Source organism: Pinus tabuliformis, chromosome 1_2 (genome assembly GCF_031772625.1).
Source record: "Pinus tabuliformis cultivar Carrire ecotype Pingquan chromosome 1_2, CPIR1, whole genome shotgun sequence".
NCBI classification, from domain to species: Eukaryota; Viridiplantae; Streptophyta; class Pinopsida; order Pinales; family Pinaceae; genus Pinus; species Pinus tabuliformis.
The window spans coordinates 1,267,475,284-1,267,491,088 of record NC_142298.1 but is presented as its reverse complement, the minus strand read 5'-3'; the positions used below and the strand labels follow the sequence as shown (position 1 = coordinate 1,267,491,088).

Here is a 15,805-nt window from a genome sequence, read left to right as displayed (position 1 = left end):
ATATATATAGTCACATTTTAATGAATAAATTATTTTAGATTGAATTTAAAAGATTACATTAAAAATAAAATATTACAAGGGATGAATTGAAATTTTGTTTCACTAAAATTTAGAATTATTTTAATGGGTTAAGAAGTCTTTATATTATTTTCTAGGCATGGTTAATGTTTAATTTTCCCAATTCAAAAATATATGGTTTAAATGAAAATCTATTAATATTTTAGGTGAATGGTTTTATTAACAGATTATTGCAGGTGAATAGTTTTTTTTCAATAATAATAATGAGTCCATTTTTATGTGTAAGTTTTGCCCATTTAAAATAAATAAATTATGGTTTAATGATTGAGTTTATTTTCAATTATAATTTATAAAATGTGAAGTAGTGATAAGTCAATTCTTATTTGTAAATTTTCAAAAAAATATGTATTTATATGATTTGATGATTAAATTTCTTAATAAATATTCAAGTTTCAAATATAATTTATAAAATGCCATTAAAATAAAATATGGCATATTAATAATTAATTTTAAAATTTATTAATAATTAAAAATCAAATTTTATTTATTTAATTATGATTAAATAATTAATAAGAAGATAATATTAATACTAATCACTCAATTTAATTTTATCACTCAATTTAATTTAAAATTATAATTTAGTATCTTTGGTTTATAAGAAAACAATTCTTCATATACCTTATTTCTTTTGAGTTTCAATATATATATATATATATAATCATTAAATTTATTTATTATAATATTTTAAATTTTATTTATTAAATTTTAATTAATAATTAAAATAAAATATAATTCTATTAATCATTAAAATTAAAACATTATTTAATCAACAAAATTATAATTCATTAATAATTAATATTAAAACATTAGGAAAACCTTTAAAAATAATATTAAATCCGATTGAAATCATATGCATGGGAGATAAGATGTGACCTTTTTAATGATCGAACTTTAGAAAAATTTTAGTTTAAAAAACTATCAGCATCAGAAATTGCAACGTTGATCGACCTAATTTATGGTCAACAAAGCCCTCCAAGAATTTATAATTGGCAGAAGAGTACGTGAACATAAAGATTATGGTGGTTTTAGACTAGAGAGAGGATAAATTAGGTAATTGGGTCTTTTTAAATTAAATATTTTATTAATAAAGAAAAATTAAAGCATTATTGCATAAAAATGATTAGAACAATAAAATATGGCAATAAAAGACAAGGTTCTAAATGATTTAGATCCCAACTCATTTGTGAATATTATTAGGTTATTAATTATTGTTATGATACACGCAGAAGAGGTGACAAATATTATATATATAATTTGGTCATATATTAGTATTAAAATGTTAAATAGAATATATATAGATACAATGAATTTATAAAGATTATTGTGTTCGTTTATGAGTAATTAAGGTAATAAATTTAGATTATTTTTTGTATTGAGAAAGTATAGATTAACAAAAGACAAAATATCACCCAGACATGTTTAGAAGGAAACTAAGTTATTCTAATCTTTTAAGAGAATTAATATCAAAAACAATATTGATAGATCCCACCAAAAAGAAAACTAGACATGCCATAACTAAGGAGTCTAAGATTAAGTCTAAATAGGAATGATAACTAAAACAATTATCAAAATAGAAAACCACAGCAAGAAAACTTGTGGTTAGTTGTGATTGCACTCATTAAGAACATTAGAGGTAAAATGGACATAACCAATAAGGAAACTGGGCATGCCATAACTAAGGAGTCTAAAATTAAGTCCAAATCGGAATGATAACTAAAACAAGTATCAAAATAGAAAACCATTAGTTGTGATTGCGCCCATTAAGAACATTAGAGGTAAAATAAACATAATTGGGGTGTCCTTTGAAGAGGTAAAATGGACATAACCAATAAGGAAACTAGGCATGCGATAACTAAGGAGTCTAAGATTAACTCCAAATAGGAATGATAACTAAAACAAGTATCAAAATAGAAAACCATAGCAAGAAAACTTGTGGTTAGTTGTGATTGCGGCCATTAAGAACATTAGAGGTAAAATGGACATAATTGGGGTGTCCTTTGAAGATGTAAAATGGACATAACCAATAAGGAAACTAGGCATGCCATAACTAAGGAGTCTAATATTAAGTCCAAATAGGAATGATAACTAAAACAAGTATCAAAATAGAAAACCATAGCAAGAAAACTTGTGGTTAGTTGTGACTGCGCCCATTAAGAACATTAGAGGTAAAATGGACATAATTGGGGTGTCCTTTGAAGACCCAACAATTCGACTAGGAGCACACCACCATTCTTTCACACCAAAGAGGAATAAAGAGTAATGAAGAGCTTGTTATGCTTGTGCAACACTTCCAATTGTTGCCAAATTTCTTTCCAATTTATTTCCCTGAACATCATAACATGAGCCTCGAAAGCCTTCATGTGCCACTAGAGTTTTATTGTTCATAGAATTTATTTTCATGAGTGCGACTAGAGTCAAAGTCATAGAGGAAATCTTGGTTCATGTATACTTCTTCTTAATAAATCTACTAAACATTGGCGTCCTCCTTAATGAATTTAATAAAGTGTGAGATGTTGGATGGCATGGTCCAATGGAAGGATGAGGTTGTTGCAGGCTTCTTACCTGGTGCGATGGAGTGGGGACTTTCCCCTCTAAGAAGCTTGTCGAGCCATGACTAGAACAAGGATAGGAAATCCAAATGAAACAAAATCAAAGGTTGGAGTGAAGAGGAGCATGCATGCTTCTCATGAGCTAGATGACATGTTGAATCACTTGACATGGAAAGATGAAAGTGAAGGAAAAAAAAACCTCATCCTAGTGGTAATTTTCGTTACTCTTAGTCATTATTGCCATTGACTTTCCCAAAATCATTACATAGTAGCTCCTTTGAATGTTGATGTGTTATCCTTGAAGGCTTTGGCTGCTCAATAACCTCCTCCAACATGAGATCACATATTGAGACATCAACAAAATTACACATGGTAGTCCATGATGAATGGAGGTTATTATCATTCACCATATGATAGTTATCTCTAACTAACACCCCACTCGGGGAATAGTTGTAAATTTTATTATTTAGTTGTACAAAAATTTTACTCAACAAAAGAAAATATCAAATGATGCTTAAACCTCTCTCGAATATCAAAGGAGTTATCTTGTTTTATATTAGTTTTCAAAATAAAGAGGTGACGTGAAATTAAATATAGTTATAAATTTCATTATTTATTTCAAAGTTTTTCTTCAACAAAAGAAAATATCAAATGATGATTTAAGAGTGTAGAAGATTTTGATACATTATAGTAAGAGTTAAGAACAAATTCGACTTTTTACTAACCACAATAGTAACTAGTAACCACAAGGCACTCAAATGGATTTGGACCCATAATATATGGCCTCCTCGTCAACAATGTGCTTTGCTTAGATGGTCGAACTAATTGAGTTAACCTTGGAACTTATGTGTATGGAAACCATCCCATCCCATCCTCAATGCAAAAGTGGTAATCATGTCACAAGCAAGAACCGTGTGGGAGGATAACATTCCCTTTTTTAAACTAAAGTAGACTCAATTGACATATATGCATAGATCGATGGATAGAACCCCATTCCCTTTTTTGTATATGATGGTAATATTAATGGTGACCCCTTATGATCAACATTGAAAGTTAAGTAATCAAAAAGAGGAAATTTACTATGAATTTCTCAAAATGTCATTTCATAATCAAACACAAAGGAAATGTAACTCTTACATCCCATAATGTTAAAGATAAAGCATATTATAAAGATATAAATAAGCGTAACAAAACTAAAACTGCAATTTTTCAAAATGTTATTTTCATAATTAAAACATTTCGTAATTTTAAAAGTAAAGTACATTATAAAATTGTAAGAATGCAACAACGCTAAAGGCATTGATTGACTACATATTTTTCAAACTGTCATTTTCATAATGAAATTCATAATCAAACATGGTAGAAAGGAACCCTTACATTCCATAATATTAAAGGTAAGACACATTATAAAGATATAACAATACAACAACATTAAAAGTGATGATTGACTACATATTTTTCAAAATAACATTTTTATAAATAAACATGTTAGAAATGAAACTTTCATATTCTGTAATACTAAAGATAAATTAACTAGTTGTAGAATTTGAAAAATGTAAAATCCTAATTTTTCTTTTTTTCTTTCATTTATATGTAAATAGCTTGTAATATTCCTCAAATTGCTTTTAGACATGTTGTATCGTCTAGATTTAATACATAAACTTATTCTCTTTTTAACTCTAAATGTTTCAATTTATAGTGTCTCTCCATGCCACTCGAGAAAATTTTCAACAATCACCACCCACCGGAAAAAGACACTAGTTCTATATATAATAACTTACAAAGTTGCAAATCTTAATTTATCTTAATTTACAAAATTGAGTATCTTAATTTTACCTTTTGTTTTAATAAAACAATCTTGAAAAAAATATTTTCTATTAATAATTACTCTTTAAAATCATTTTATTTTGAAACTAAATTGTATGTTAATAAATTTTTTATATTTCCATAATCTAAAACTTAAAATTATTAATATTCTTTATCATTTTAATTAAAAAGCCACACACTTTAAAAATAAAAATTACAAATAATAAAAATAAAAATATTATTTTTAACTTTTAATTAATATAATTAAAAAACTAAAATTGTAACAAAAATGTTAATAAAATTTAAACTAAAATTGTAACAAAAATGTTAATAAAATTTATATATTATTATAATAAAAAAAACATAAAATTATTAACCATTTTCTATTATCTAATCAAATAAATCTAATTAAAAAACTATTCAAAGAAAAAAGAGAGTTATTTTTTCAAATAATTATTAATATAATTTAAAAATAAAAATTCAAAACTATAAAATAACTGAAATAAACTTCAGAGTGCACCCTCCACCAAGAGGAAGATGACAAGGATATTGAACATTCTACCTTGAATATTGACTGTTACTTCGGACACGAGATTCACACAAGACTCACCCTAAATAACAGCATAATTGAAGTACTCCCCTCAAAGACCGTGTCGTTCAAAAGATTTAATAATTTTTTTTAACTAAATCAATGTTACTGTAATCGTATTAAAAAATATGGTATGTAAAAAAATTGGTCAATCAAAAAAATAAAATATTTAAATTTTAAATATATGTCTATAATATGAATCTGAACTATTTTTTTAGAAGAAAAAAAAGCTGGCCTTTTCTCTTTGATATAAAGACACGTATATGTATCAGAAAAAGAATACAATGTAACATGAAAAAATTCAAATAAGCAAAAATTCGCATTGGTATAGTATGCAAGTATTAACAAGTAGCTTATAGATAATCAGTATTAACAAGTAGTTTATAAATAATTTCTAATATTCATTAAAAAAAATCACGTTACATTATCAAAATCATGGTTTATTTTAGGATTTTTGTCATTAATATCACTTTTAAATATTAAAATAAGATAGAAAAAGTTTAGTATGTAAAGTCAAATTTTGTTTGATTGATGGGTATATTTTTAGTAAGGTTGTGATAGAGGAGTTTGATAACCAATGACACTAACATCAAGGTACATAGAAAGCTTGATACTCTCGATTAAATACTAGTTCCTTATTGTCATACATGCCAAAATCCAATGGAAACATTGCAATTCCCCCAATCCAGAAATCGTAAAAAATTGTTATATCTGCTGAATTTTATATGAGATCTAAAATTCTATTTTCTTCATATGAAATCTAATGAAGCGGATTTTGAGTGAGATCTAAAATTCTACTTTCTTAAGATGAAATCCAATGATGTCAAAACCACTCTCAAATATCCCTAGTCATTTTATAATAATGTTAAAAATTTAAGTAAAAAAATGTTATTTTTCATTTCATCATTTTACTTTAAAAATTTAACATCATCATAAATTATATAGCAATACTATGGTGATAAACTTAAATACTAGGTTATCTCACTCCATTTATTTTTTTTATGCATTTGTAATATCTTTGGTCAAATTATACGAAATCGACCCGTTCAATACAAAATAAAAAAATCAACGGGTTCAATGAAAAAAAAGGCCATTTCAATATCGAACCAACCATTTTCGATTCTAGACCTCAAACCAAACCATTTAACCTCAGACCAAGACCAGACGACTCCACCCGTTCCAATAACATTGAATTAGACACCAATGTCTTCATCTCTAATATGAACAATTATCTTATTAAAAAAAATTGAAATGGAAGCAAAGTAGAATAATATACATTTATGAGAGAGTGGTTTAGTGAAAAATAGGTTTAACCAAATAAAATAATTTACATTTTTTTTCAGTAAGAAAAAATCATCATGTTATATATTGAGAGTAATATATGGATCGTGGATACAATTTGAAGACCGCAGTCTTGGTGTAATGTTCTGAATATAATGCATCAAGTCCTCGGTCACAAAGACGAGGGAAGAAAATACATATATAATTGGATCCGGATGAGCGCATATGATTGCGTAGAAGGAGACAGCAGCATGTGGAGCATAAAAATAGAATATGTGCGCATGAGTTGACATGGATATCAAAAAAGAGAGCAACTGTGCGATTGAAACTGCGCCAAGATAATGAGTGTGCCTAAAATAAAGAGGGATCCAGAGAAACAAAATATTACAGCCTTTGGATAATATTGAGAGAATCATTGACATATAAGAAAAAACCGAGCTTCAATGCGCTGATGCAGGAAGGTCTCGGCAGTCAGATCTGAGAGGGCATGGATCCCATATTTTAAATAAAATAATTTACATTTATGATTGTCATTCACTTAAAAGCATGATTTTATTAGTTAAGATTTGATTTTTATTTTTATTTAAATAGTGGAGAGATTTATTATAATTTTGTTATTAAGTAATGGTTAGGATAATTATTATTCACTATTATTTATGAACGTGATTTAATTAAATCTTTTAATTAGTTTATCATTATTATTAAAGAGGAAATGTATTACTACATTAATAATTTATAAGAGAGCAAGATAACATTCTTACCCCCTATTGCTTGATCTTGAATTTTACTTTTTAATATAGAAAAACAAATTATTAATTAAATAAAACTAATTTTAAATTGTATTTAAAAAATAATAAATATTTAAATTTTAATTAAATAAAAACAATTTTTTAATTATAAAAAAAAAAACATAAATTTATTATATAAAATTGAATTAATTTAGTTTTTAAAACTATTTTTATAAATGAAAAACAATGCATATTTTACTTAACACAAAATCAAAATATGGGCCTAGAGTATGTCTTAAATTTTCTTCTAGTTGGCTAAGAGCTCGTTTTCCTCGGACGTAAGGAAACAGGTTAATGACCCAAGACCTAGAGGCATCTGGCAAGAGTGAAAGCATGCCCCCATAAAGAAACAAGGTAACAACCCAAGACCTAGAGGCATCTGGGAAGAGTGAAAGCATGCCCCCTTACAGACCACCATCAGGTTAATCCAGGTTTTGGGTTGGTTTGTTGGTTTGACAACTGAGTTATGATAGGTTTTCCCACCTAAGAAAAAAAAGCACACAAAATCAAAATAAAAAAGGAAAATTTTCACAAATAAATATTAAATAGAAATTAAATCGTACATCGCATATGAATTTGATGTGTGGGGCTGAAATAGCCTTCCCTTAATATATTCAAGTTAGCTCAATTAAAGAATTATGTTATTAACCAAATAGATAAAACATGCATACGATATTATGTAACATAATTCAACCCTATCAAAATGATGCTAGTGTGCTCAATCGCTAACTACATATAAAACTAGCACAACCACATTAATAAATGTGGTTGATAAACATTGATAGGCATATATCAACCACATTTATAAATACACATCAATACACATTAATATTTATATACATTTATATGAACTTCCATATACAATATTGTCCATTTATATATATCAAATGTACATTATTGTGCATATTAATATATTAATGTATTTAAATGTACATTAATGTACTTTAGTGTATAATGTACATTAGTGTAATTATTGTTATGCACACTAATGTATATTAACTAAAGTACATTGATGTATAGTAATGTATATTAACATACATTAATGCAATAGCACAACCACTTTACAATGGTTAATGTGGTTGATATAGCCAAAGGCTTCAATTGTATCTACCAATGGTAAATTTATAACAATAGAAATAAAAGGGATTAATACCAAAAACCCTGGGGTTTATAATCCCTTGGGTTTATAATATCAATCCCTTGGGTTTAATACTAAAACCATAAGGGGTTATAAATCCAATGTAATAACATTAATCCAAGGGATTAATACTAACAACCCAAGGAACTATAAACCCAAGGGAATAATATTGATACAAGGGGTTAATACTAAAAACCTTGAAGTTTATAATCCCTTAGGTTTTCACTATTAATCCCTTGGGTTTATAATATCAATTCCTTGGGTTTAATAGTAAAACTTCAATGCATTATAACCCAAGGGATAATAAACACAAGGGATTAATACTAAAAACACAGTGAATTATAAACCCAAGGGATTAACCAAAGGGATATAAACCCAACAAATTAACCCAAGATATACAAATCATAACATAAATATTAAAAACCCTAAGATAAACATGCTTGACCATGCTTGACAATGGTTGCTTTTCATTTTGAGACAATCCCATTCACAATGCGAAGTTTGACAACGTTTGAGCATGGTCAACCATCTTTATATACCTTGGGTTTATAATATTAATTCCCTAGCTTTAATATTATTCCTTTCGATTTATAATCCACTTAGGTTTACTATTAATCCCTTGGGTCTATATTCCCTTGGGTTTATAATATCAATCCCTTGGTTTAATACTAAAACCACAAGGAATTATAAACCCAAGGTAATAACATTAACCCAAGGGATTAATAATAAAACCCAAAGAATTATAAACCCAAGGGAATAATATTGATACAATGGATTAATTCCCTTGGGTTTATTAATGATCACCATTATTGCAGCAAGGATGTTGTAACTCCTAGGGCTACCAACTTTACTTCATCAACCCAGGGTTCGTACAAACTTGGAGGTGATAGTGTTGTATACACAAATAGATGTAATGGGTCCACTCTTTGTCACTGTTGAGCTGGGGCGATAGGCCACTAGGGTTTCTCAAACTAGCCTTCTATTGATTAGAAGAAGTCTTATTACCAATTTAGAGAGGAGAATTTTACCCTAATTAAGAGAATCGAAATGTTACTTACTACAGTAAGGAAAGACTGAAAGAAATGCCTACAAAACAACATAACTCATCTAGCTATTTGTTAACATACCATGCTGGCAAAAGAACTCTAATTTAACACATGTGAGGTATGAATTAGTTTGAGCATGAAGTCTGATCTAAACAAGCACTTAGCTGATGTGTGCATGAATAAATATAAAGACTTTTTCTATTTATCTTTTTGTTTGAAAAATGTAAATGCTAATCCTTCTTGGTTGCATGGCAGGTGAGATAGGTGTGGAGGGACATGAGTGAAATGGTCTAGATGGCTTGGAAGGAAAGGAGGGATCTACTCCTAGCTTTAGTGGTTTTTTTTTACAATTCAGCCTCAAAACATGCCACTACAGATTTTCCTATAGGATGTCTACAAGATGTCCTAGTTCACCTATAAGATCCCCTGTTTTCCTATAGGAACAGGCTGAAAACATAGGGAGTGGTTTGAAAGGTGGGATGGAGCTTGGAAAAGGTGAGTAAGGAGGGAATAAGGCAAGGGAGTGGTAGGCACTCACTCAGAACTCAAACCAAAGCTTTACGATGGTTGGATTTGCTCAATAAGCATGGCAAGTTTTCCTTGTAAAACAATAATTCGAATTGAGAACTTAGTGGCTTTTGGTGATCATGGGCGGATATGGTTTGGCTGAGGTTGATGATATGATCTTCCTACAATGTAGAAACTCTTGCAACATATACATCATTGTTGGCATTTATCCATAAATTCATCTCAAACAAGAAGGATTTACTTAAATAAAAGAAAACAAAATTTTCATCATTTATTTGCTAAGTTCATGCATGGGAATGCTTGAAACCATTATGAAAGCAACATGAAATCAATGCAAGACCTAAGATATCAGAAATGTCAATTGCAACCTATCTTCTAAAACTGAAAGATGATAACCTAGTTAGCAGAAAAACCTTAAATTTCATAAGAAACCAAAATTTTGACCTTTTTGGGCTGAATGGGAAATGTTCCTCAAGCCATGATCCCTGGAAGGGAGAAATGAGGTAAGATCCACTTATTGTCAGCCTTTTTCGAATATTTTCTTATCTCTATAATGCTATTGTTAGAACTATCCACAAATGGAAGCAAACTAATATAACATATCAATACTTGCAAATTAACAACACATAAATCAGTGTGGCAACTAACTATGAGTACAAGCCTAAACATGCATATACAACAAGAGGAACTTTTGCTGCTAGGTTTGGACCCTAACCCAAGAGCTTCAACCTTGTGAGTCAACTCAATGCTGGATCAAGGGAATGCTGCTCATTTTCATTAAAGAAATCAGAAATACATAAGAGTGCTTGGTTACAATCCTCTAACTCGAAAACTGTTTAACTATCTTGAACAAAAAATCTGAATCCTAATGAGGCTCTAGGCCTATTTATTCATATAACTGAAGTTGCCAACAACTTCCTTAAATCTAGGGAGGCTTGGCTCCCAATCTTGAGATCAATTGGTTCTTAACTGTCACTGGCTTGGCTATCAATGATCCTCATGAATCGGTTGCTTGCAACTCCGAGCTAGTGTGATTTGATTGAGGGATCTTTGAGTCAGTGAGGAGTTAAGGAGGGAGATCTCATCTACTATAATATCTCCTACTTGTCTCATTCAAGTTCCTGCACCCTAATTAGTCACAATTTTCTCTAAAACCTACAATCAATGCACATTAGACCACTAGACATGACATCTTACTTTTATTCATCTCATTAAGCAAAATATAATTAAAACATGTAAAGGATTATGAGAAGTGTTGATTTTAGTAAGCTGGAGGTGCATTAAGGTCCATATATTTTAACCATTGATGAGCCTTATCATTTATAATATCAATTCCTTGGGTTTAATAATAAAACCCCAAGGCAATAATATTAACCCAAGGGATTAATACTAAATACCCAAGGAATTATAAACCCAAGGGATTAACCCAAGGTATATAAACCCAACAGATTAACCCAAGGTATATAAACCATAACATAAATATTAAAATCCCTAAAATAAACATGCATGACCATGGTTGATAATAGTTTATTTTTATTTTGAGACAATCTCATTCACAATGCAAAGTTCGACAATGGTTGAGCATGGTCAACCATCTTTATATACCTTGGGTTTATAATATTAATTCCTTGGGTTTAATATTATTCCTTTCGGTTTATAATCCCTTAGGTTTAATAGTAAAAACCAAAGGAATTATAAAACATAGGGAATATTATTAAACCCTTAGACGAAAAAACCCAAGGAATCGATATTATTAACCCACAAGCAACCACATATAAATCATCAAGCAACAGTGATACTTTATTTTAATAAGATATTTTTAAAATAATTTATATCATATTTTTTAACATTTTTAATGGAAATTTTTTTCTTCACAATGAGCAAGTTACAGTTATTATAAGTGATATAAAGGATTTTTAACCAAAATGCTTTTCTTGAAGATCAAAAAGTTACACTTATCTTACGTAATAATCTCATTTAATAAACTCAAGGGAATAATATTAAACCCTATTATATTATAAACCCCGGGGAATAATATTAAACCCTAAGGAATAATATTAAACCCTTAGGCTTATTAAACCCTTAGGTTTAATATACTTTGGGTTTATACAGCTTGAGTGGGCCTAACAATTAAGAGTGTGTGTCTCCTAAGAGGTCATAGGTTCAAAACCAGAGGGGATAGAGTATGTATGCCTTCGTAGACATAGTAGTCAAATCGTTGTGCCAAGGTGGGTCCCTTGTCCCATAAACAAGGGAGTCTCATACATAATTAATTTATATTACACAATTTAAAATTAAATAATATTAAATATTAAATAATTATGATTATTTCTATTAATTATAATGATAATAATAATATTTTTATTGCAATAGTTTTTTTGTATTATTATTTTTATTGTTATATATTTATCAATGGTAGATATAAATGATATAAATGAGGCCTTCGGCTATATCAACCACATTAATATATTAATGTGGTTGTGCTAGTACACAAGAAGGTATAATCTCTTATTTTGTCTGGTTATCTGAAGATTTTTTTTAATTATTAAAATTTGTAGATATTTTACTTAGTAATAATTTATATTGTATTTTTTAATTGAGTGATAAAGGAAATACTTTATTTCTGATATTGTGAATAAATTGTTATAGGTCCTCAACTACATGTAAAATAATGAAATAGATGGTAGTGTATGAGTTTATCCGTAACATGTAAAATTTATGAAACAAAAAGTTCATATTGGCTCTTTATTGCCATAATGGGCTTTCATTGAATGGTGGCTTTTTGTTTGCAGAACAAGTTTGAGATGTTTCACTGAATAAGACCTCACTACAAGTTTCTTTTTCTATTTTTCCATTTGCTTATTCTGTTGTTACTAGTTTTGTGTGTCCCTGAGAGGAGTGGGATCCCTCTTTGCAAAGAGCTGACACCTTTGTTCTTTGTCCCTTATTTCTATCCCCCTTGCTTTGTAGTCTCCCACTCTAAACCCATCGATGTGCACCCTCTTCATCCTTTGAAGTTTGGGGAGCAATTTGTGCTTCCTTTAATCCTATGCTTTTTAGCTTTCTCCCTTTGGAGGTCCTCAAGCATAGAAAGCCCTAGTTTTAGATGCAAAGGCTACAAGGACCGACACTATCATTTAGTTACATGAGCTCAGCAGGGTGTTGAATCTTCTACAACAATGTACTAGGGACAGACCCCCCCCAACCATTTGAAGAAAAAATAATACGACAGATGTTGAGGGTAGGGTGGAAAATAGTTGCATTCATGGTGATAATATTAAGGATGATATCGAGAATTGGGTTCCAAACATTGGAAACACTCAAAGCAAGAACACCAAGTACCTGCAAATACTGAACTGTATTGGAAAATAAAAACTATCATGGGAAAAGTTCTAGCTGAAAGAAATGAGGCTCACTAGGAACTTTTGCTTCCAATGGATGTATGACAACTACAAATCAAGCAAGTTGATCACAAGATATCCATATTAGCTAGAAAAACAAGCTAAATTTTGTCGTTCTGAGTTCCAATAGTGAAGAAGTTACCAACTCTTTTTGCATTTAACATGCAAAAACTTTTGACTTTTTTTTTTAATCTAGGTAGCAATATTGCTACCATTATCTAATATAGTACTAAGTTTTCTCTAGGCATCTTATTAAGTTTAGTTCGTTTTTGAAAAGGCATCTTGTTAAGCTTAATACTTTCTCGAAAAACTTTTAAATTTATAATTTCCACCAAATTTAGTGCACAAAATGGTTGTATTTTTGTTATTGGTATTCAACAATATTATTACTATTTAATTATTTTTTCCAAATTAATATAAATATTTTATCTTATAAAATTGTCATATTGAAAACTAAAAGAAATATAATTTTACAATTTTTGTTGGTTAGAGAAATTGGCAACTGAGGTTGATTCCAACTGCTATCACTATAAACTCTAGATATATATATACCTCTTCCACATACAAAAGTGAATCAAAATATTTAAACATCAAACTTCCTCGCACATAATACTTTATTTACATAATATCATCACTTAAACTATTAAAAATTAAATATAATTTTATAATTAATTAAACTAATTTAAATAATTAATTTTACTATAAAGTTCACCGTATCACATTGCATCTATTTAAATTAACCTTTATTCAAATTTGACATGGTATATATAAAATATATATATACAAATTAAAAGAACATTCAGAATTATGTGGAGGAAAAAAATTCACAAATTAAAAAATAAATAAATAACATATTACCATTTATGAGTGGAACTTTTATGAGTGGAACTTTCATTACATGCGGCGCATGTGATTGTCCTTCCATCTTCATTAGATTTGTGTTCCTCTCTATTTAGATTCCTTATGCGGTGGCATGTAGGCCCGGTCACGCCTGCCTTCCATAAAATGCCACCTTTGGTACCTATCCCCATCCACCCATAAAACTATCACCTCGTGGATAAAGTTCTTCTTATTACAATTTGCCAAGTAAGCGTGATCATCAGTCGTGTGAGCGTGGGGTAATTATGAAAGTAAGTTTGTACTGCACCTAAATTTGTCCAATAAACGCGCTGATCCAAAGCAGTGGTTTTGAAGTTTTGGTTTTGGAAATTATCATGATAGCATCACCCTTAGTCATCATGCTTTAAAATATGAGAAGCCGACAAAACCTTCCAACATGACGTTATAAAGGCATGTATATCATGAACTATGAATGCCTTTTTTAAGACGTTCTAATGGCGTGTAGGCTTTTCATGTGTTTGGTAACATTCGGGCATAATATAAAATCTTGTTTTAATCTCTTAAAAGCTATAGACAAATATGCCAGCAAGCCATATGAAAGAAAAAGCTGGAGGTCTCATCTTGGAAATATGATGTAATAGGGAAGGCATGTCCTGCATCCTGTCTAATTGTCTTACTCTACGCAAAGGAAGGTGAATAATCAAATCTGTGCAAAACATTAGAATATTTAACAGATTTTAAGATTCCATTATGCCATGAGTTTAATGTGCTCACATATATCATCACTAGTGTGAATGATATGTGAAGTAAATATGCAGTTGTTTTTCTAGGGAGAAAGCAATATGCAGTTGTTTTTCTAGGGAGAAAGCAATGAGTTTATAAGTATAAAAATATTTGAAGCTTATGCCTTCAGGGAAGGAGTAAGACTTCAAGAAAGTGCCCTAACTGAAATATGGAATGAAGAGACAAAAAGCATGTGCTTAATTCGATAGATTTGTGGAATCAAAGTAATAATAATATTTTAAACTTTTAAAATCCATCAGAAAAAGGAGTTGTTTATAATGCGACTTTTTGGAGATTCCGGTGACGGAATCCGGCAGAAGAAATTGAGGTTAAATCTTGATTTGTTGCAGTTAAAATGATTTTTTAACTACATATTTGGATTCAGCACCCTGAAAAACCCCTGGGACGCTTTGATTGTGCAGAAACTAGCTATCAAACTTGCGATTCTAATAAATTGCTGCCGGATTTTGACCGGAAAAACCCACCCAAAAGGCTTCCAAAAAATCACATTATAGACAACTGCTCAAAAAAAATAGATATGTCTCACTCGTTGAGTTCAATGTATGTAACCTAGATTATTAACATCGCAATTACCCTATAAATTTAGAAAAATAAAAAATTAATATGGCTGGTTGTCGGCAATTTTTATTGGTGCACGTGGCACCATGAGCACCGAGCTCCCTGCTAGAAAAGGTGCGGAGCTATAGTGGTGGGATTAGTTTCCAGGATTGACCTTGGTCATTTATGAGACTGAGAACCCTAGTGCGCCAGCCTGAACATCATCAATGATCCTGAGCAGAATATCCAATATGGTGCCCCAAAAGACAAAAGTAACCCTCTGCCTGAAACAGGCGTGATTTTTACTGTCAAATGATGAATTTGAAAGTCTTTCTGGATGTTGATAGGATTTTGGTTGCGTGAGTGAAAATGTTTGAGTAACAACACCTCTAAGTAAGGTTTGTGTGAATCTCTCCACTT

The 15,805-nt window shown here is 29.8% G+C and overlaps 1 protein-coding gene across 2 annotated transcripts in view; it reads right to left on the bottom strand.

Moving 5' to 3' along the window:
• Positions 1-15,805, bottom strand: part of LOC149210837 (serine/threonine-protein kinase Nek2-like) — a 65,973-nt gene that overhangs the window by 12,612 nt on the left and 37,556 nt on the right. The window lies entirely within an intron of this gene.